Source organism: Carcharhinus amblyrhynchos, chromosome 2 (assembly GCF_965287045.1).
Source record: "Carcharhinus amblyrhynchos chromosome 2, sCarAmb.v2.hapA, whole genome shotgun sequence".
In the NCBI taxonomy this organism is placed as follows: domain Eukaryota; kingdom Metazoa; phylum Chordata; class Chondrichthyes; order Carcharhiniformes; family Carcharhinidae; genus Carcharhinus; species Carcharhinus amblyrhynchos.
In genome coordinates this window covers 55,026,635-55,048,294 of record NC_137325.1, presented here as the reverse complement: position 1 = coordinate 55,048,294, position 21,660 = coordinate 55,026,635, and the positions used below count along the sequence as shown (strand labels likewise).

Here is a 21,660-nt window from a genome sequence, read left to right as displayed (position 1 = left end):
GCATAAAAAAAGACTAACACTCCTGTGCATTACTGAGGGAGTGTTACACTTTTAGGGATGTTGGCCGGAACTGTCCAGACTCATACACCCCGTCACTAATGCCAGCGAGAACGGAGAATTTGGCACCCAGCAAAATTTCCATTCAGAGCAGTGGGACTGGAGAATCCCAACCAAAGGCAAGGTAGGAGGAATCCAGACGTTATCATTCACATGAGATGTTAAACCAAGACCCTGGCTACTTACTTTGGTGGACACAAAAGACCCATAACATTGTGCTGAAGAAGAGCAGGGATGTTTGCCCCAGAGTCCTGGCTAATATTTGGCACTCAAGCAACATCACTAAAGCAGTTTATCTGCATATTATTACCTTGATGTAATGTTGCTATATTTGCAACATTAAAACTGGATCTACATTTCCAAAGTGCTCCATTGTCTGTTTAAATATTTGAGATATTGGCATCGCTTCTCGGCCTTTTGGCTAAGATCAAGTGTAGTATTGTCATGCTGCACTTGGTTGAAGTCATTAGGTTACATTTCAGCTTCATTTGAAGCAATTTTTAAAAGCGGCATCTCGGCCTTTTGGCTAAGATGCAAATAAGATCAAGCCTTGGAGGAGGAGCTATACCTACTCCAATCAGCTTGGATCATGTAAATCAAGCCCAAGACAGGAGGTGAGAGCCCTGTCTTGTCAGCTTGGATCAGAAATGTCCCAACTTGTTGGGACTCTGAATTGGATTTAATTTGACTTGATTGGATTGGAATAAAGTTTTAAAAAAAAATTGAGACATTGGCTGGACTTTTACCGCTTTGCCTGCCTTGGAATTGGGATGGGTGAGGGTCGCAGAACAGAACTCTCCACTGGCCTTGGGCGGGATTTTACGAGCCTCGTCTGAATGAGGTCATAAAATCCTGGCCATAATGTGGTTGTGAAAGACATTTTATGGGGTGCCGTATGTAATTAGATAACCCTAACAGCAACCGCTACCTCCCCCACCACACCCCCACAGTTAAAAGATTGGGGTGAAGGACCAGGCCCATGATCCCAATTGCTATCCTGCAACAATTTAACATTGGGAACAGTGTTCATTACTTTAAGGTTAGATTTTCACCACATCTCTAAGCCTAGCTAAAGTCCCAGTAGGTTTAGCTGGGAGTGTTGGCCATTGTTGGGATTACAGGACAGCTTACCACATCATGGAGCTAAGGTTTGCCCAGGTTCAGAGGTATCAGCCAGTGTGGTGAGGGTCAGAATTCAAGGGTTTAGGGGGTGGGGGTGGAAATGACCTTAATGGGGTGCCTCTGATGGGTGGGCCTAGGGGACCTGCAAAGAAAGTCCTTCACTTGTGCCCAACAGCAGCTTGCTCAGGTAAAATTACCAGGAAGCCAGCAAGGCATGGACCTCACTTTACCTTGGGTAAAATACCAGCAAGGGCGGAATGATTAATTGGCTATTTAAGGTTGGGCCATACTAACACCTCCCATAAAATTTTAGACAAGTTGGAGCAGGTGGGTAGATGGCAAGAAGGCCACTTGCTGGGCTTTACATGTTTTTAAATCTGCTAGCAGGGAAGCTTAAATTCCAGTCATTATCTAAAAATTTTCTATTTCTTTATATACTGTCCCAAAATATGTCAGATCTTTGGTAAAAGTATGGTAAGTGTTCCTCAGCTTCTGTCCCATAACTTAAAGAAAACAATGAAGTGAAAATTAGCCTAGCCCCTGTTTCTGGACCCAGAGTTGGTGCTGTGCTCTAGAGAGGAGTTCACATTGAGCCTGGGGCCTGATCTAAATATGCTGAATAAGCTACCAGTGTCTGTTATGTCTCCACAGGCAATTTGCCCTTCTCCAGGACTGAATTCTGAGGTGCCTATCTGTTTGTTGGCAGTTACTAGTGAGCAACAGCAAACTCCTGAAATTGGAAGTATAACAGATCTGGTACTTTTCTCCAAGGGTTCCTTATAAATAGTTGATCCGCCCCTACAGTACATATTCAACAGTTCTGATGAGACTTAGGCATCCCCCGAAATTGATATTCCTTACTCCCTTTCAATGCTCATAATAGACAAAATGCCTTTATCTTTGATTATAAGAGTCACAGAGTCAGAGGTTTACAACATGGAAACAGGCCCTTTGGCCTAATTTGTCCATGCTGCCCCTCTTTTTAACCCCTAAGCTAATTCCAATTGCCTGCATTTGGCCCATTATCTGTCTATACCCAACTGACCCATGTAACTGTCTAAATGCTTTTCAAAAGATAAAATTGTACCTGCTTCTACTACCACTGTTGGCAGCTTGCTTCAGACACTCATCACTCTCTGTGTGGAAAAATTGCACCTCTGAACCCTTTTGTGTCTCTCCCCTCTCACCTTAAACTATGTCTTCTAGTTTTAGACACCCCTACCTTTGGGAAATGATATTGACTACTTAGCTGATCTGTGCTCCTCATTATTTTATAGACCTCTATAAGATCACCCCTTGGCCTCCTATGCTCCAGAGAAAACAGTCTCAGTCTATCCAGCCTCTCCTTATAATTCAAACCATCAAGTCCCAGTAGCATCCTAATAAATCTCTTCTGCACACTTTCTACTCCATGTTGAACACAACCTGGAGGAAACGCTGAGGGTGGCAAGGGCACAGACTGTACTCTGGGTGGTGGATTTCAGTGCTCATCACCAAGTGTGGCTCAACAGCACCACCACAGACTGGGCTGGTCAGGTCCTAAAGGATGAAGCTGCAAGACTGAGTCTGTGCAGGTGGTGAGGGAAGGAATCAACAAGAAGGAAAAACATACTTGACCTCATCCTCACCAACCCACAGATATATTTGTCCATGACAGTATAGGTTAGAGTGACCATCACACAATCCTTGTGGAGACGAAGTCTTGTTTTCACACTGACCATATCCTCCACCGCATTGTGTGGCACGACCATCACACTAAATGGGATAGATTTCAAACAGATCTAGCAACTCAAGTGTGGGCAATCATGAGGCACTGTGGGCCATCAGCATAGCAGAATTATACTCGGCCACAACCTGTAACTTATGTCCTGGCATATTCCCCACTCTATCATTAACATCAAGCCAGGAGATAAACCCTCGTTCATTCAAAAGTGCAGGAGGGTTTGCCAGGAGCAGCATTCCTAAAAGTAAGGTGTCAATTTTATGTACACAATCAAAATTAATTACATCATTAGGTCTAATTAATAATGTAATTCACTAGACTGTGAAAACATTCATCCAATGGTAAACTCTCCTGTTTTGATTTTATTCCTCTCTGTATTTACAGAAAATGAAGCATTAATGTCTTTCTGCCAGTTTAATAATAAAACTTGCGCAATTAGTTCCTATAACATTCAATATCCTGAATATATTCTAAGAGAATACACTTACAATAGTTGTATTTTTACCAGTGAAAACAATCTTTGCAGTTTAGTCACAAATCCTGAGTCAGGGGTTACTGCAACAAAGAATATTTCTATTCTGCTTCACACAATATAGTGGGTAAAGCTTTTGTTTTAATTCTCCTATTGTAATGCAGACTGATTTCTGTGGATTCATCAGCCAACCATAAACAGTGTACTAGCACTTCTGACCACTAGATGATGCCATGGGAGATACAATCGGAAAACTAGACATCTTTGGGAAAACTCCCTAAATACGAACAGAAAATGCTGGAGAAACTTAGCAGGTCTGACAGCATCTGTGGAGTGAGAATAGAGCCAACGTTTCGAGTCAGGATTACCCTTTGTCAGAGTTGTGGTGAAGGGCCATCTAGACTCGAAAAGTTGGCTCCATTCTCTCTCCACAGATGTTGTCAGCTGTGGAGTTTCTTCAGCATTTTCTGTTTTTGTTTCAGATTCCAGTGTCCGCAGTGTTTTGCCTTTATCCCAAAATATGAAACTAGTCAAATCATAAGAGATGTATATATTGACTTGTCCTTGTTTCTCTTTGAGGATAACAATTTACTTTTACTTGACAAATCTATCCTTTATCCATGTCACTAATCATCTGTGATCAAAGCAGGGCTGGAGTATGTCTCAAACAGCAGTTCCATTCTCCATTCCAAAGATATGGTCTTTTAACTCCTGACCTTAAATTACCACAGACTTTTCAGGAAGATAATCAGAGTATCTTTGGCTGCTAAAGTACATGTATGTAATATGGTTCAATGCAAAAATGAATCATTAAAATAATATATTGATATGCTGGTTTATAACAGGTGGAAGATTTTTGAGTCACAGCCTAATAGCAACTACTATTTAGAGGGAAATAAACAGATCAGTATTTCCAAACTGTATACTTGGACTATTTACTCAGTTGCTTATGCAGTTGTGAATAACACATTCACGTGCTTGTGTTCAAAAATGGGTATGTTCAAACCTCCGGATATTTTGGTAAATGTAAAAGGCCAACATAGCAGTGGCAAAGAAGTACAGCTTCCACAAGCCCATCTATCTTTCATCCACCAGTTTCAACTCAACCAACCTTATGCCACAGCACTCTGGGTGTACCCATATCACATGGATTTAAGAAGGCTGCTAACAACCACCTTCTTAAGGGCAGTTATGGATGGGCAATGCAGACTGGAATAGCCAGTGAAGCCCACATCCTATAAATTAATTAAAAAAAGACAAGAATTCAGATTAAAACGGAAAATAAATCTTAAACAATTTAGATAAATTTTAATACGGAAAATAACAACACAGCTTGAAGTCTCTTATTTCCACATCCAATTTGATGTACACAAAATGCATTGGCCATTATACATTGTTCCAAACAATGAACAGATAAAAAGGTGGGTTTTATTGATTCACTTTTTCTAATATTCTTGCTAATGCTAGAATGGGAAAACTTTTGGAGCAACCAAATTGCATTTCAAATTAGTTATTACATCTCCAATAAAATTAAGGTCATCACCTCTGGTTGGGAAGTATTTCTAGAGAGTTGACTGCATGGCATTCAACCATGTGACATCTGACCACATGACATTTATCCAGAGTTTGAAAAGATTATTATATTTTCCTTACAAAGTCTGAATTTCCAATAATTAGGAGACTTTGGAGAGGTTAGGAATTTTGCTCATGGTTTTGTCCTGACAGCTGTCATATGAGACATTCCAAAAATCATGAGGTCATACATGGAGACAGCATAAAAATAAACTTGAATAAACAAAGGTGTAAACTGTGATTGTGAAATGTGACCTCTAGTAGTTCTGCGAGATTAATCTTCCTTTCCTGAAAGTTCCAGGCAATCCAGGAGGATTGGCAATCGAATCCTAACCCTATTCCTTACCCAATGATTTGGGATAGAACAAGGGAACATAAGCCAGGTCTCCTGCTCCTGATCAATAACCAGTGTCCCTGAGATAGAAAGAGGGAACATTATCCATGGTTCCTGTTCCTTTTTTTATGCTGATCTAGTCCAAAGCCATTTGTGGTGAAACATTCCATGGTGAATATTTTTTTTCTTGCCCCCTTGGTTCTTCCAGTAAGAATAATCTCAGAATCCTTGTTCTTTATTTGCCAAACACTAGAATTGATCTTTCACTATTTAATTAGGGTAAGGTATCAAGGGCTGGGTCTTACAGCCCTCTACAAGCGTGTTTGAAGGCTGGGGAGAGCTTGTAAAATGTAGTGTGCAATCTTTCCACCGCCTTACTGCCTGCCTCCAACCTGTCTCCAACCTGGGCAGGCAGAGCATCATCAGGCAGCCCTCTCGCCCTTTAGCCTACTGAGGCACTTAAAGGCCACTTAAGCATCTCATTTCACCTCTGCCGCTATTTTACCTGTGACAGAGAAGACCCATACACTCAGTAGCTTTTACTCCATAGGCTCGTGTCAGAAAGCATGGGGGAGGAATGGAGGGAACTTCCTTTAGGGGTCCCCTATGTCCATCCTCAATGTTGTATTGCTTTTAACCCTCCTTTTGATCATCTCAAACACTGCTTGCAACCCTCTCAGCCCGGTTAAACTGGGGTCTGCTAGTTAAGCCCTGCCAATCGCCACTCCCTGAGCCTAAGTTCCCATGATCCAAGTCCCTAGTTTTCTTCTCACCCCCACCCAAAGCCATATTCTTTCCGTCATTCTCCATTTCCTAGTCTTCTTCTCTGAGCCACCATTCCTTAGCTCATTTCAGTTACCTGTCTCCTTCTCTCCAAGTACCAAGCCTCTGATCATGTGTCCCCCTCACATTTTTCTCTCTTGCACCCCCCCCCCCCCCCGCCCACTAGCCCCAATACCTAACTGCAACCCTCTACTTGCCACTGCTCTCCCGCCTTCGTCCCCTAACACCCTCTTGACTGTCTTCAATTTTTCCTCAGGTTGAGCACAGGTTGAGAAAATTTGATCGAGCTGAACAAAATCATGGCAGTTTTGATGGAGTAGATAAGAAGAAACTGCTTACGTTGGCAGAGGAAGCGGAAGACACAGGTTTAGGATGATAGGCAATAGAATTAGAAGTGTTATCAGGAATTCCTTTATACAGAGAGTTGTTGTGATCTGGAAAACATCGTCTGAAAGGGTGGTGGAAGCAGATTCATTGGTAACTTTCAATAGGAAAATGATGAATTAACTGAATAGAAAAAATTACAGGTATTGGATAAAGAGAAAGGAGTGGGATTAATTGGATAGTTCTTTCAAAGAACTGGCATGAGTTTGACAGACAAATTACCTTCTTTGTTTTTTTAAATTTTATAACTATACGAGTTGCCCAATACTGAGTCCTGAGCCGTCCTCTGTTCTCCTGTCAGATGTCCCAAATACATAACCATTCTGGTCTGCCCTTTTATCTTTTGTCCTCTCATCCAAGCCTTAATTCCCTGATCCTTAGTTTCTGTTAACTCTCCTTGGCCCAAACTCACTCCTTTGCCAGTGCAGCTCTTCAGTCTGTTATATATTAGAGTTATTGTGAATTGCAAGATCCCTTTAAGGTTTTGGTCACACGGTCAGTCTGTGACATCATCGGCTGTTTCATGGGCTTTATTCAGTTTAGATCCAGCCACTGTGGATTAAACAGCTACCTAATAAACCTGTTCTGTTGTTACACTCAAAACCCATGTGCTATCACTTTATTTTCTTTGACACTGCATCAAGTGCTTTATAATAGGATCAAAAGAAAACTGGTGATAAGAAGAGGATTTTAATTCTTCCATTAAAAAAAGACAGGAAAAATCAAAATAGCATCTATCATTGGAAGACAACAGGAAGTTTCAACTTTGGTCAAAATCAATGACATGTTAGGCAATGGCACCTTATATCTGACCAATAAGATTGTGGGCAATAAAGAAGGTCCCTAGTTTATTAAACTGGCACCACAAAGACTTCCAGCTGTGGAGCTTGCCATGTATACTGTTAGAAAAGGCAAAGTGAGTGAGAAAACATTTTTGCACTGCAGTAAGTCTTTGGAGAAATAATAACTGCTACTGTTGGCTTACATTGCCATAGAATCTAGACCATTTTCTATCAAGGGCACTGTTGTGCAGTTTGCAGTGCTAATGAAAAATGACTGGAAATGTTTGTGCCATTAGGCAATTCGAGGAAGAATCTGAGAATTGCAAGTCTTACACAGAAAGATTTCATCTTATAGCCAAGCCAATACAAGACAGGATATTGTAGTCCTTGTTTTCCTAAGCGCTATTGGCAATAAAACTTTTAATCTACTAAGGAGTTGGTTCAACCCGAGTAACCTGGTAGTAAAGCTCATCAAGAACTAGCAAAATTTTAGAAGATCATTATGTCCAAAAACCATTGACAATAGCGAAGTGTCTTTGTCTTCATAAAAGGAATCAGAGGGAGAAAACATCGCGCAATATGTTGTGACACTGAAGTGCCTCAGAGCACTGTGAATTTGGCGACTCTTTAGATGATATTATCAGAGACAGACTCGTTAATGGCCTTAGAAATGAAGCTATATACTGAAGATTATGAATGGAAAGAACTTAGGGTTTAAAATCAACCTTGGAGATAGCTGCTTCAATGAAGCTTGCTACAAAAGAGGTTTCTCTGCTAGGAGCAGGCATGAGGATCCATAACATGGGTGACACCCAGAGGAAGTCTACCCTGCAACAGGTGTGTCATCACTGTGTGCCAGCAGGACAGTTACAGGCTGAATGCTGGAGCTTCTTGCAGAACTTATGGCAAGATTGGTCACACATGCTGGAAGAAAACAACTTCTGCAGAAAAGAGCATCTCTAAAAACAACCTGGATATACCAAAGAAGAATAAAACAAATTTCGCCACAAGAATTTATAATATAGAAGAAAAGAGAAACAAGATAAATGAAGACCAAAAACACAAGTCTGATGAAGAATTAAAGGTGAATGTATTTTCGATTCAAGGCTAATTCCAAAATTGAATGCGAAGTCAATAAGAATGGAAATCGACACAGGGGCTGCTGTCTGCCTAATTCTTAAGACCATCTACAAACAATATCTGAAGCATCTGTCCTTAAAGCCAGCAGATGTTATCCTGAGGGCCTACATAGAAAAAATAGAGCCTCTCAGAGGATGCATCACCATGAAAGTAGAGGTAAATGGGCAAACTGCAGAGCTGCCACTCCATGTTGTCCAAGGAAACTTTCTAGATCTCTTTGGTCATTCTTGGCTAGAGAACATAAAGCTGAATTGAAATGGTTTGAACAGATTAGTGGGTTCTAAGACAAGCTTACAAAGTGTCTTAGAGAAATACAATAGTGTTTTCGAAGATACACTGGGATCATTGAAAGGAGTTCAAGCGTCACTCAAGATTAAAGTGAACATCCAATCTAAGACTCTCCAGGTCAGATCAATACCTTATGCTATACATTCAAAGGTAGAAACATTCTCGAAGAAACTTGTAGACACAGGAGTCTTAGAACCCATCACTATCAGTGACTGGGCGACCACAATAGTGCCTGTAATGAACACTGCACATGTTTGGAGATTTCAAAACAACAGTCAATCCTGTTCTCTATGTGGATCAATGCCTATTACCATTGATTGAGAACTTGTCCTAGCAGGATGACAGAAATTCAGCAAAATTGACTTGTCACAGACTGGTCTTTTTTAAAAAATTCTAACTCCTATAGTTTACTCATTATTTTGCCTGATAAACAACACTGAAAATTGGAAAAAAATGTTTGAAATTGCATATTTATTTGAATCTTTTATGCAACAGTTTTGCATGTTTGCAACTATCAAACAAAAATCAATAACATTGTAGTCTATTTTAAATATTGCTGCGATTCTAAAATCTATGTATGCAAATCACGACAAAAGTTAGAAAATAGCATGCTCAATACAAGAAAAAGTGAACTGAAATGTCTATGGTCTGATCATACCTATAATTTATTAACTCTCTGACCTATTGATTTTTTGGTATAATCTTTCTGGTTACAAGAATATTACAATGACCTCAACTTAGTTCAGCCTCACTGCTAACTTTAATTAACAAATGAGAAACTAGAGAATTGTTTTATTTAAATGGTCCATTATATTGGTGAATTTTACAAAGTTGTGGGTATCTAAGTTCAATATCCCAGAAAATGGGTGTAGAGATCATGATGTTTGATTAGCCTGCCTAATGATTACTATGCAGGTAGCAAGCTAGCATCATGTTTCTTGTTCATTCAATAATTTCAGCATCATCGCAGCACTAACTGCACTGTTGATTGGCTAAGTGTAGGAGGTCAATGTTTTGAGTGCCCAGCACCACATAAAACTAGCCTGATTACTTGAAGGTACCCTCTATCTCCTACAGCTGAGGCACACTCTAGCTGGAGCAAGTTCTGGCAGTCACTCAGGAAGTGACTGATTTGGAAAACATTAAAGCCTCACACCCACACATCTTCCAGGTTGCACACACTGCCAACTATATTCATCCATGTCAGCCACATCACACAAACAGATTTCACAACATTCACTGACAAACTTCCCTCTCTCTTGAAGGACAAGGTAGTGCACAATCAAAGACAGCAGGAGCAAGACAATGTAGCTATTATCAAGACAGCCATTGTTGAGGCTGTGGTCATATCAGAGGCAGGGCTGCTACTATTATTGAATGGTGATATTGACAGACCTAATACTGCTCACATCCCTACTCATCCCACACTCTCTGATTTGCAAACTGCCAATGGTGTAAGCAAGTATTGCTTACGTTCCCAACCCATCCCCCACCCAAAGAACTTACCAAGAAATAATTTTCCTTATAGATACTCAAAACATACAACCCACCCAGGCAGAGGAGGGCACTAATGCTGAAGACACGTCATCACTAGATTTCACATTTTTAACCATCAGCTTAGATACTGAAATTATACTTAATTTAGAGGATAACACAGAGTCCTGATCCACATATGGTGAGACACTGGTCATGACTGACTGGCAACGAAGGCAGAAGGCAAGGAAAACACGGGTGTCAGCTCATTAGAGATTGAAATCCCTCATGAACATTACTGCAGAGAACTCAGATGAGCGTTTTGATGGGGCAACCTACAGAATACTGATGAGTATACATAACAAAATACTTGATGCATTGGAAAGTTTGCTGGAAAGCCCGCAGTCAATGTTAAACAGCAGAGAGGAGGCTTGGCACAGAGATTGGCACAGAACTTGGAGTTCACCCTTTTGAGTGTGGAATTGGTGACCAATTTGTGGACCCAACCAAGATTCAATGTCGAAAGGGTTTTATTGTCCTCATGCAAGATTAGCTTTCTGCCACAAAAACTTGAACTGCTGCCGTCATAATTGTGGATTAGTGAGCCAAGAGGTTTGCATGATATCCAGCAATCAGTCTTTCAATAGATTAGAGGGATTTCTGAGGCATCGTTCTGGGGATGGCAATGACTCCATGAAGCACGAACATGCTGCTGCCTATGCTAAGGTCATGTAATCAGCAGCATGGCCTTTAGACCTAGTATAGTCTAGGTCATTCTACAAGGGTGTCTACAAGTTTCCCCTATTGAAAATCACCAGTCTTTCATTGGTCATGCTGCAACCACTGTTGGACCACTGCAAAGAAGTGCAAGGCCAGGCAGGGCTTTAATTGTGTACCAAATGGCATGAATTTATATACAACTTTTGTTCACAGTTCTTTGTGGTGAATTTTATTTTTGCATTGTAGCAATAAATTGTTCACAGATAAAGGGAAGGTCAAGAGTCTGGGACCATTAGTGAATGGTGAATTGAATTTGCAGTGACTGATATCACACTTGAATTAGTTCCTTATAGATAACCGGGGCAACGTGGTTTCTCCCCTTCCTTCCACCTCTTCACGATGACCCTGCTCCTCAGTTACTGGTTTAGCGGCTCATGGCAAAGCTGTCATCTCATTATGATGAGATTGTGACATACCACAAATCTTGACACATGCTGAGCTGAGTTCTGCAGCGTTCCCCCACAGCGAACCAGGCAAAGTTGCTGTTTCAGGATGCCAATGGTCTGCTTTAAGACATTTTGTGTGGCAGCATGGCTTTCATTATATGTATACCGAGAAAGCATAAGTGATTTGTGCACCAGAGTCAGATAACCCTCTTGCCAAGTAGCTACCTTTTGTTTTGCCAGAAGAACCGAAGTCTAGCTGCCTGATTCTTTCTGGCAAGACAAATTGATATGTAGTCGTCTCTCACTGAGCAGAAAACCTTAGTGACCTCTCTTATTCAGCAGTGGATAGCAAATTGGGAGATATGGAAATACCTGCTGCCCAGACTGAGAGGAGATGTTAAAAGTTCATTCCTATGGGTCACCTTCACAGTCACTAGCAATGCGGATCTTGTCCAATTTGGAGGTTGAGTTGTGGCTAAAACAGGTGGCTGTAATTAATTTTTATTCATTTTCTCATGGGATTTGAACGTTGGTGACAAGGCCAGCATTTATTGTCCATAACTAATTGCCATTGAGAAGGTGATGATGAGCTGCCTTCTTGAATCGCTGCAGTCAGTCTGGTCTAGATGCACCCATATTGCAGTTAGGCAGGCAGTTCCAGGTGACCCAATGACATGAAAGAACAATGATATAATTTCAAGTCAGGGTGATGTGTGACTTGAAGGGAAACATACAGGTGGTAGGGTGCCCATTGATCTTCTCTTCCTTTGTTCTTAAAGGTGGTAGAGGTCATGGGTTTGGAAGGTGCTGTTGAAGAAGCTTGGGCTAGTATCTGCCATGAATTTTGTATATGATACACATAGCTGCCGTTATGTGCCAATGTTAGAGGGAGTGATTGAGGTGCCAATCCAAGGGGGCTACTTTGTCCTGGATGCTATTGAGCTTTTTGAGTATTGTTAGAAACTGCACTCATCCAGACAAATGGATAGTATTCCATCACACTCCTGGTCTATGCCTTGTAGATGGTAGACAAGCTCTGGGGAGTCAGGAGGTGAGTTACTCACCACCAAATTCCCAGCCTCTGACCTGCTCATGTAGCTTCAGCATTTATATAGTTGATCCAGTTAAGTTCCTGGCTGATAGTAACCCCTTGGATGTTGATGGTGGAGGATATAGTGATGGTATTGAAGGTAAACATGAAGAGGATTACTAGTCCAGTAACACTACCACTGTGCCACTGTACCCAAAAGTTGATTTAAATAGCATTTATAAGGTATCCTCCGGGAGTAGAGTTCCAAAATAACATTAAAGAGGTCAAATCAATGTTGCACCTTGAATGATGTCATGATCTGATGGCTCAGCAGGCTTCCAGTGGACATTCAATGTGCACATGCTAATAATCTTACCAATATGGTGTTCAGTGAAAAGCTCACCTCAAGAGCATATGTATATCTACAAATGGTATTTTGGAGCTCTAAGGGCACTTATGACACCCAAAGAATGCATGCAAACAATCCCAATTTCTCTTCCGCAGAGTTCATGCAGAAAGTGTTTTTTTTTTACTTACTGTTGTTACTTTTTCCCTTTGTAACTAACCACGCAGGCTGGGAACTGGAAAGCATGTGTGGCTGTTTTGATGGATTCTTGTGCAAGGTTATTTTTGGGTCATTTAAAGTCCAAGAGGATCTTTTACAAAGTAATTTTACACCTATACACAATAAATGCCCCAAATGGACCTTCTGATCCTACTTTCACTGATTATGGAATTTATAATAACAGAGAGAAGAACTTGGGGAAAAATAATTCAAATCAGTTAGATCCGTTTCAAAAGGAACACCAAATAAAGATGCATGTGGAGAGATGCATTTATTTGTGAGAAAGATATGAATAAGTAATGAAGTATTATTAATTAGAATCTGGTCCAGTCTGAGGAAAAAAGCATTTGCACAGAATTTCTACTAAACCTGGATACTTGACCTTTATATTTTTTATACTTTAGTCAAAGTGGAAATTTTGAAGCAGAATGCCTGTAATGTTGTGTAACCAGACATTTGAAATGTCACATAACCAGAGAACTGCGAGTCAAATGTGTTGTTACTGACCCCTGCACAGAATATTCCCATTGAGCACGGTTGAGAATAAAAGACCATTAACAAGTTTCTGCCACAAAATGCAAAATGCATTTGACACAAGCCTATTAAATTCTGGGCTTGTGAGCTTGTACTTAACAGACACAAAGAGATATCATGGACTCAGAGTAGATAAGAGTAATATGTTTGGGGATTTTCAAATAATCTCTTTAATAAGGCACTCAATGTAACATTTGCACTGTGAAAGGCAATGTTGATTTAATGCAGATCTTATAAAGTCATAATTGAAGAACTCACAAATAAAAGACTGTTAAAGATACAAACCATAGCAACAGCAATACTCGGATCCAACTGAAATATAAAAATTAAATACAATCTAATAAATTTTCCAATTGTTAAAAACTTTTCCAGTTACTGGCTTCTCACTTTTAATTGGAAATATTTTAAAATGGTTTGTATAGATCTAGGCATTACTTATAAAATCACTGAAAATTTATCTATGATATTGTCTTATGCAGAAAATCTTCTTAACCATTGGTTGGGAGAGAATCCAAAAAAGAGCAGTGAGAAATGAAACATCAATTAGTCAGCGAAGATGCTACAGATTTCAATTTTCATTATGTGATAATGTTTTCATAATAGCTTTAATTAATTAAAGAGCACAATCACAATACTCACATGAGAATTCATTTTAAATGTTCCAACTATACGTCACACTGAACTAATGTTTGGTTTGCAAATTTAATACACAGCTTAATGCAGAGACTGTTCTACCTGAATTACATTTTCAGTGAATGTCAGCGGTGAGACTGTCTTGCACCGTTAAAGAAACACTAGCTAGTTGTGTTAATAAGTCCCGGCCTGCACTCTGTAGATTCAGCTGTGTGCAGTTACCTCACCTTCCTTCTCCAGTGACCTCACCCTCTGACAATGCTTCTATTCAGACAGATGTTGTGGAAAAATTTGCTTACAAAAGCTTCATTTTTTGCCAGATTAATGAGTGAGCTCTACCATTCTGATTCAGAAAAAAATGAAATGAAATAAACGACATATTATGCACATCTGTAAGAATTTACTAATTAAATTCTAGTGCATACATTCATTCGTCTTTTAAATAACAGGGTATTTACATACTTACCAAAACAAGGACCCAGGAAATGTATGCAAGAATGACCTTGACTAACAGTATAAACGCTGGACCAAAATGTTAAAATTGAGTAGTTTTAAAAGGATTAGTCATTGCTTAATTCCTATTGTTATTCATTTATCTTTATATATATGATTTATCCTAATGAATTAGCATTTAGTTATGCTATATGTAAATTTGGTCTTGTAAAATTGATGTCATGGAAAAACACACTGCAAATTTCACATATCCTTTTCATAATATTGTTAGAAAGACAAAAACTACTTCAGAAATTACCTGATGTTTTCACTCTTGTGATTAATGAGTGATGTCACAAGGTTCTACTGAATGAGATTTAAAATGCTAAGCTTTCTCATGTAACATACGCCATAGTTTGCTTAGAAAGTAAAATTACATTAGTCTCCTAGGTAATAATTCCCATAAGATGGCATCTGAAGAATAAACTTCAGTCCAGAGTGTGCCCAATGAATAATGAAAACAAGGGAGTGAACACTAGACAGTCAACTAATTGAGATACGTGGATAATGTCATAAAGTTTAGGATCAAAGCTTGAATAGTTTATCAGAACAGATGGGATATATTTTACAACTCTGAAGGAATTAAAGGAGAAAATGAGTGAAGCTTAGATTGAAATTTTATGAGAGTTTCACTACTTCTGGAGAATTCCCAAGAAATGAAGATAATAAATGTAATTCAAATATTCAACAATGAATGAGAAACAAACCTATAAATTACAGAATCTTAGCTGAAGATCCATCATGGGAAATTGTTCAGGGACAGTCTATGGAAAGCTATAAATAAGAATTCAGAGAACACACAGGGAGCAAGTCTTACTGATAATAGGCCACAGTACACAAAATTGTGACAATTCTAAGGAAATATACAAGTCAGTGGATGAGGCTATTCAAATGGATATTGTTTCCATTGACTTGACCACCTGTGAAGTTGCTTATGGATAACTGAAAAATTGTCTGGGAAGGTTGAGAACTGGTTTGCTTCAAGAAATTAGATGGTAAATGGAAAATGCTTTATCTAGGAATAATGTAACCAAGTGGGGTTCCAAGATGATCTGTTCTGAGACTCTTGCTAGTTAAATATGTGAATAACATGGAAAAAGATCTCCACTATAGCATCATTAAAATTTGCTGATGACTCAAAACCTTTGGACAGGTAATGATTAGAAAGGAGATTAATCATCCCCAGAGTGATTTTAGATTGCTTGTGTAGATATGTTGAGAAATGATGAATGAATATTAACATGATTAAATATAGGGTAGCGCTCTCACCTCTATGACGGAAGTTTCTGAGTTCAAGCCCCACTCCAGAGACTTGACCTAATCTGGGCTGGCATTTCACTGTAGCACTGAAGGATAGTTGCAATGTTTTTTGGACTGGGGGTGATTCTCCCAGCCCACTGTAGTGCAGCAGGCCGGGAGACAACAGCGGCGGCCGTTTCTTGGGATTCGCATTGAATGGCATAGCCTCTGCATGTCTCTCAAGGTGTCAGCAGCTTCGCACTAGAAACCAGAATTTCCCAGGCCCAGTAGTGTTCCATATCCCCTCCCCCTGCCCATTCCCTCCCCCCGCCCTGTTGAGAGTGGTTCCTTCCAGTGGGATTTATGACTGCTCCCCCCCAACAGGGAACAGGCGTCTGACCCCACTGGAGGGAACAGAGGCCATTGAGGCCCCCTGGGTGGTTGGGGTTAAGGGGTGGATGCCTCTTAGCCAGCCTGGCACCCTGGCACTGCCCAAGGGGCAAACTGACAATGTCCACTGGATACATTGAAACTGCCCACTGGGCACCAGGCAATGCCAGAGAGCGGGCAAAGCAATTGGTTGGGACTGGGTTTAACCCACTGCCATTCTTTAAAAGCATCAGTGGGGGAGGGAGGGAGAGAAGACATCAAGGTTGTTTATCAAGATCTGGGTAGGAGGTGGGTTGGGACTGACAGGCGGGAGATTGGGGCTGGCAAGGAAGATTGGGGGGGGCACACATTGGGGCGGGCATGGAAGGGGGGGGGGGCGAGCACACATCAGGGCTGGCCCGAGCAGATCCAGGAAGCCAGCGATTGGGGGGTTGGGGAGTCTGCAAGGCCAACGATGAGGGGGACTCGCTAACGATCGGGAAGGCCAGAGAAGAGGCCGGAAATCGGGACCTACAGTGCATGTGCTGATCTTTGCTGGCCCCAGCAGGAATAGGCCCTGCCCCTTACCAGAATCCCACTGAGGTATTGTGCAGTGCTTAGAACATTGGAGATTCACTCTGGCAAGTACACAAAAAAAACTGGCTGGAATTACTCCCATTTTCCCACTTGGGAACTTGGAATCTTTTTGGGAGAATCCTGACTGAGATGTTAAACTTACCTGTGACTCTCTTAAGTAGATCTAAAAGATGCCATTCACTTTTCAAAGAGTGCAGGACTTTTTTTTTGCAGTGCCCCAGTTAGCACAAACCTCTCCAATCAATGCATAAATCAGATACGCTATCTATTTATTTCAATGCTCTTTCTAGGATCTGGCTGTTTGCAAGTTGGCTACTGCACTTCATAGTGCAGTAACTACAATTCAAAACTACTTCATTAGCTGTGAAGCACTTTGGGACAGCCTGGAGTACTGAAAGACACTACATAAGTTGTTTCTTAGCTTGGAAGATCAAGGGATACAGCCAGGCAAAAGTGAGCTGAACTTCATGGGGTCATATTCAAGAATCCATCATAATCATTTCGAGAATGTTGCTGTGGATCCTTGTCCATTGGAAACTGCATTGAGATTCTCAAACTTAACATAAATGGTCTGGATCGCACTCAAACCCAAGTCCCTGTTGCGTAATTGTCCAAATGCATTATCCTACAATAACCAGCTCCACCCCTTTCCTTCACCCAAATACGTTTCAGAACCAGTTTTTATTAACCATATTTCAAATATGTTGCTTCTCTACCATTTCACAGAATTACTGTTATAAGTATCCATTCTTTAAAAACTTCGTAAGACAACAATATGTTGTGATCTCTGCAATTGTTCTTAAAAGGTGGAGACTATCGTTAATTTGGATGCAGTATGCTAACATGAGGTTTTATTACAAAGAATCATTAAATATGTACTAAAATCCTAACTACCTCATGAACTATTTAGCTGTGTACTGTCAATGAGGGCTGTTACCACAGCTGATGCTCCCTGTGGGCTCAAGTAATCAATTACCTGTCATTAGATCCATCAGTAGTACATAGACAACATTATTGCACCCTTGGGTTGACATTTGAAAGGTCACTGGCTAAAGTGTAGTTACATGAATTAGGACAATTTATACTACTGCCTGAAACTAATTTCCAGAGGGCAATAATCTACAATGGCGACACCCAGGTCTGGAAAAAACAAAGGGCTGTTTGTTATAACATTATACCTGCTAATCAACCAGTAATTTTTTTGAAACCAGTAGTGTTTCAATTCCTCCTCCAAGTGGCCTACAGTGAAATTTAAACTTTGATGTTTGAAAAATATTTCCCAACCGTCCAAAGATAAACAGAAATAAACAGAAATATGCTAATGACTGATCTTTTCTGTACTCCAGTCATTTTCCATACATTTTTTTCAAAAAGTATATTTTCCCAAACAACATTGTCCACAGCCACAATGCCTTAGTGTGGTATTCAACCTTTCTTTTAATGGCTCTATTTTTATTTTGGGATATGGCCAGAACTTTTTGTCCTTCCATAATCACTCTTGAATTGAGGGACTTGTTAGGGCATTTTAGAGGGCAATTAAAAATCAATCACATTGTCATGGACCGGGAGTCACATGTAGGCCAGACCAGGTAAGGATAGCAGAAAAGAAAGGACATTAGTGAATCAAATGGGTTTTAATGACAATTGATGATAGTTTAACAATTGCCATTGGTTTTTGAGACTAGCTTTTAATTCTAGACTTTTTTATTAATTGAATTTTTAATAATCTTTAATAGTTAGTGGTTCTATCCATCTATTCACAAGATAATTGGATTGCTATCTGAAAAGAAATAATGCGCAATGTTATGGGGACAAAGCAGGGTAATGGGACTAAAGAGGCTGCTCTTTCAGTGAGTCAGTGCAGACTCAATGGGTGAAATGGCTTCTTTTTGCACTATAAAGATTCTAAGTTTAAATTGCACCGTATGCCATGGTGGGGTTTGGACCTGCCACCCCAGGGCATTAATGGTAAAGTCATAGGGTTAGTAATCTTGGGCCTCAAGATTACTAACCTGATGGTCTTACCACTATTCCACCATCTCTCCAGCCTTAAATTAGACCTCCCTTGTTATTTTGAAGGAGTTTGTCAGATGTACACCATCATTGTATATTCATGCAATAGACAATCTCGTCATTGTTATAAAAACATTTGCTAATAGTAGAGTACAACTGGAGTGAACTTGTCAGTACAATGACTAAATTCTTAAAATAATCACAAATGCAAGAAAGAAGAACAGAAATGCTTGATCCTGATAACTATTAGTATGTCAAACATCTTCACTGAGAATTCTTGGAAAATTCAAATAAAAAGTTTCAGAGTTCTTCCTAATTATGGCAACAGTGTGAAACATTTCTTTGTATTGGTTTTTTGGTATAAAATGGGTGTTCCCTGCACTTCCAGAAAACACAATGCTATAATTCCACAGGGGATTTCTCAAGTCTCCTGCCATACTTCAGTGGAAATTGGTGCAAGTCTCAGACATATGCCATAATTGATCATTTATAACGTGCTTGTATGGAATTAATTCCTCCTATTTCCTGATTATTATGCAATATCCCCTACAAGCATGAATATCAGGTTAAAAAAATGACAACTAGGGAGGGGCAATAAATGCTGGCCTATAGCTAGTTCTGCCCCTATCCTGTAAATGAATTTTTAAAAAACATTTTCTACAGTTGAATAGATTAGTGATATTTAGAATTAAACATAAAAATGAACCTTCACACTGAAGCTTTACTCCTGCTGTTGCATGCTTCAAAACTGCTTTCTCTGCACAGGTCCAGGATTTTCTAAGAAACAGTCCATGTTCAAAAACAACAAGATCTGGACAATATCCAAGCTTGGGCTGACAAGTGGCAAGTAACATTCATGCCACACAAATGCCAGGCAATGACCATCATCAATAAGAGACATTCTAACTATCACCCTTTGATATTCAATGGTGTTAGCATCACTGAATCCGCCACTGTCCACATCCTTGTGGTTACCATTAACCAGAAACTCAACTGGGCTTACCACATTAACACAGTGGCCACAAGAGCAGATCAGAGGCTAGGAATACTGTAACGAGTAACTCACTTCCTGACTCCCCACAGCCTATTCACCATCTACAATGCACAAATCAGGAGTGTGATGGAATTTTCCCCACTTGCCTGGATGGGTGCAGCTCTAACAACACTCAAGAAGCTTGACACCATCCAGGATAAAGCAGCCTGCTTGATTGGCACCACATCCACAAACATCCACTCCCTCCACCACCGATGCTCAGTAGCAGCAATGTGTACTATCTATAAGATGTAATGCAACAATTCAAAGATCCTTAGACAGCACTTTCCAAACTCATGACCACTTCCATCTCGAAGAACAAAGGCAGCAGATACATGGGAACACCACCAGCTGCAAGTTTCCCTCCAAGCCACTCACCATCCTGACTTGGAAATATATCACCATTCCTTCGCAGTTGCTGGGTCAAACTCCTGGAATTCCCTCCCTAATGGCAGTGTGGGTTAACCTACAGCACATAGACTGCAGCAATTCAAGAAGACAACTCATCACCACCTTCTCAAGGCCAACTAGGGATATGCAATAAATGCTGGCCAGCGATGCCCATGTCCCACGAATGAATAAAAAAATTGTTTAAAACCTAACCTGTGTTCTTCTGTCTGCTTCACATTCCCCTCCCTGTCTTACCTGTTGTCCTTTCTGTGTCTGCCATCCTTCTGCTTACCATTCATGGGCCAGATTTTAAATGGATAAATTTTGAGTGAGTGAAAGATCTTGCCTTAAATTTGACAGACCACCCCTGTCCACTTTCTTCCTCAGCCTTAAATGCTATTACTTCTCCAACCTCATCCTCTTCCCCCACCTAGTTTCAGCCATCCTTGCTGGACAGGCTTACAAGTGCTCACTGCTTCAACCTGGGGATCCTTTGTTGCACCCATTGTGGCTCCCCCCTGCTGCAGCAACCCCGTATTCCCCTTTTGTTCTAGTTTCTCTTTCCAATATATTCTCTGAATTAATTTTTTTCAAGTTTGCCTCCATTCCCTGGCATTCAATCTCTTTCTAACCCCCTAATAATTATTTGAATACTTTCCCATCACACTCCTCCCATTAGTCCCATCCACTCTTCAATGTCATTCTCGTGGTTTCACATTCCACTAGTCCCCTGACCTACCTGCTGATAAACACATAGATGACTACAACATGACTACCTGGTGGTGGCAGCATAACATTCCTTCTTGAATAATGTCCACTTTCACCTCTCCTTCAAGATCCTTTATTGTCCCTCATTGAATTTTTTGTAAACTCTGATCCACCATTTCCTAGATTTGACAACTTCAATGATTTAAGAAATATAATCTATGTAATAGAGCTGTAATGATTAAGTGAAATGTCCATGCTTTCAAGATCAGCTAATAGGTGAATTTTTGACACGCTCTGCAAAGCTACCTGCTGCAAGGTCATTGCTCCATTTAGCAAGACCTTATTTCTGGTGACTTTTATTAACACAGTGCTGGCGTGGAGAGTGATTGTTACAATCAATTGTCCATGGAGACTGTAAACCAAAATCCCAAAGTGGCTTGCCAATTGTTTTGAAAAATACCATCAAAACAATCTGCACATCTGAATATGTAGCTTGATTATGAAATTCTTTGTTTTTTTTATATAATTGATAGCCCTTTAATGCTATATACTATGAACAAGCTGAATAGCTACAATTGCTACAAATAGCTACATTTTCTATCAATTTATTTCTACCCTGTGAAACTTTAAATAGATGATTTTATAAGATTGTGTTGTCAGGAAGGAACCTTAGTTGCCGAAAGTGTGATTTCAGGAAATTACCATTTAGTGTCAGCTTCATTCAGTTGGTAGCATTCTTGTTTCTGATTTAGAAGTTACAA

General features: G+C 40.2%; 1 protein-coding gene and 1 non-coding gene across 4 annotated transcripts in view; one reads left to right on the top strand and one right to left on the bottom strand.

The window, feature by feature from the left end:
* The window catches only part of creb5b (cAMP responsive element binding protein 5b), a 359,057-nt gene that overhangs the window by 61,012 nt on the left and 276,385 nt on the right, over window positions 1-21,660 (bottom strand). The window lies entirely within an intron of this gene.
* LOC145362219 (U2 spliceosomal RNA) lies at window positions 459-657 on the top strand. Its single transcript, XR_013889957.1, has one exon. It is a non-coding gene; the product is annotated as a U2 spliceosomal RNA (small nuclear RNA).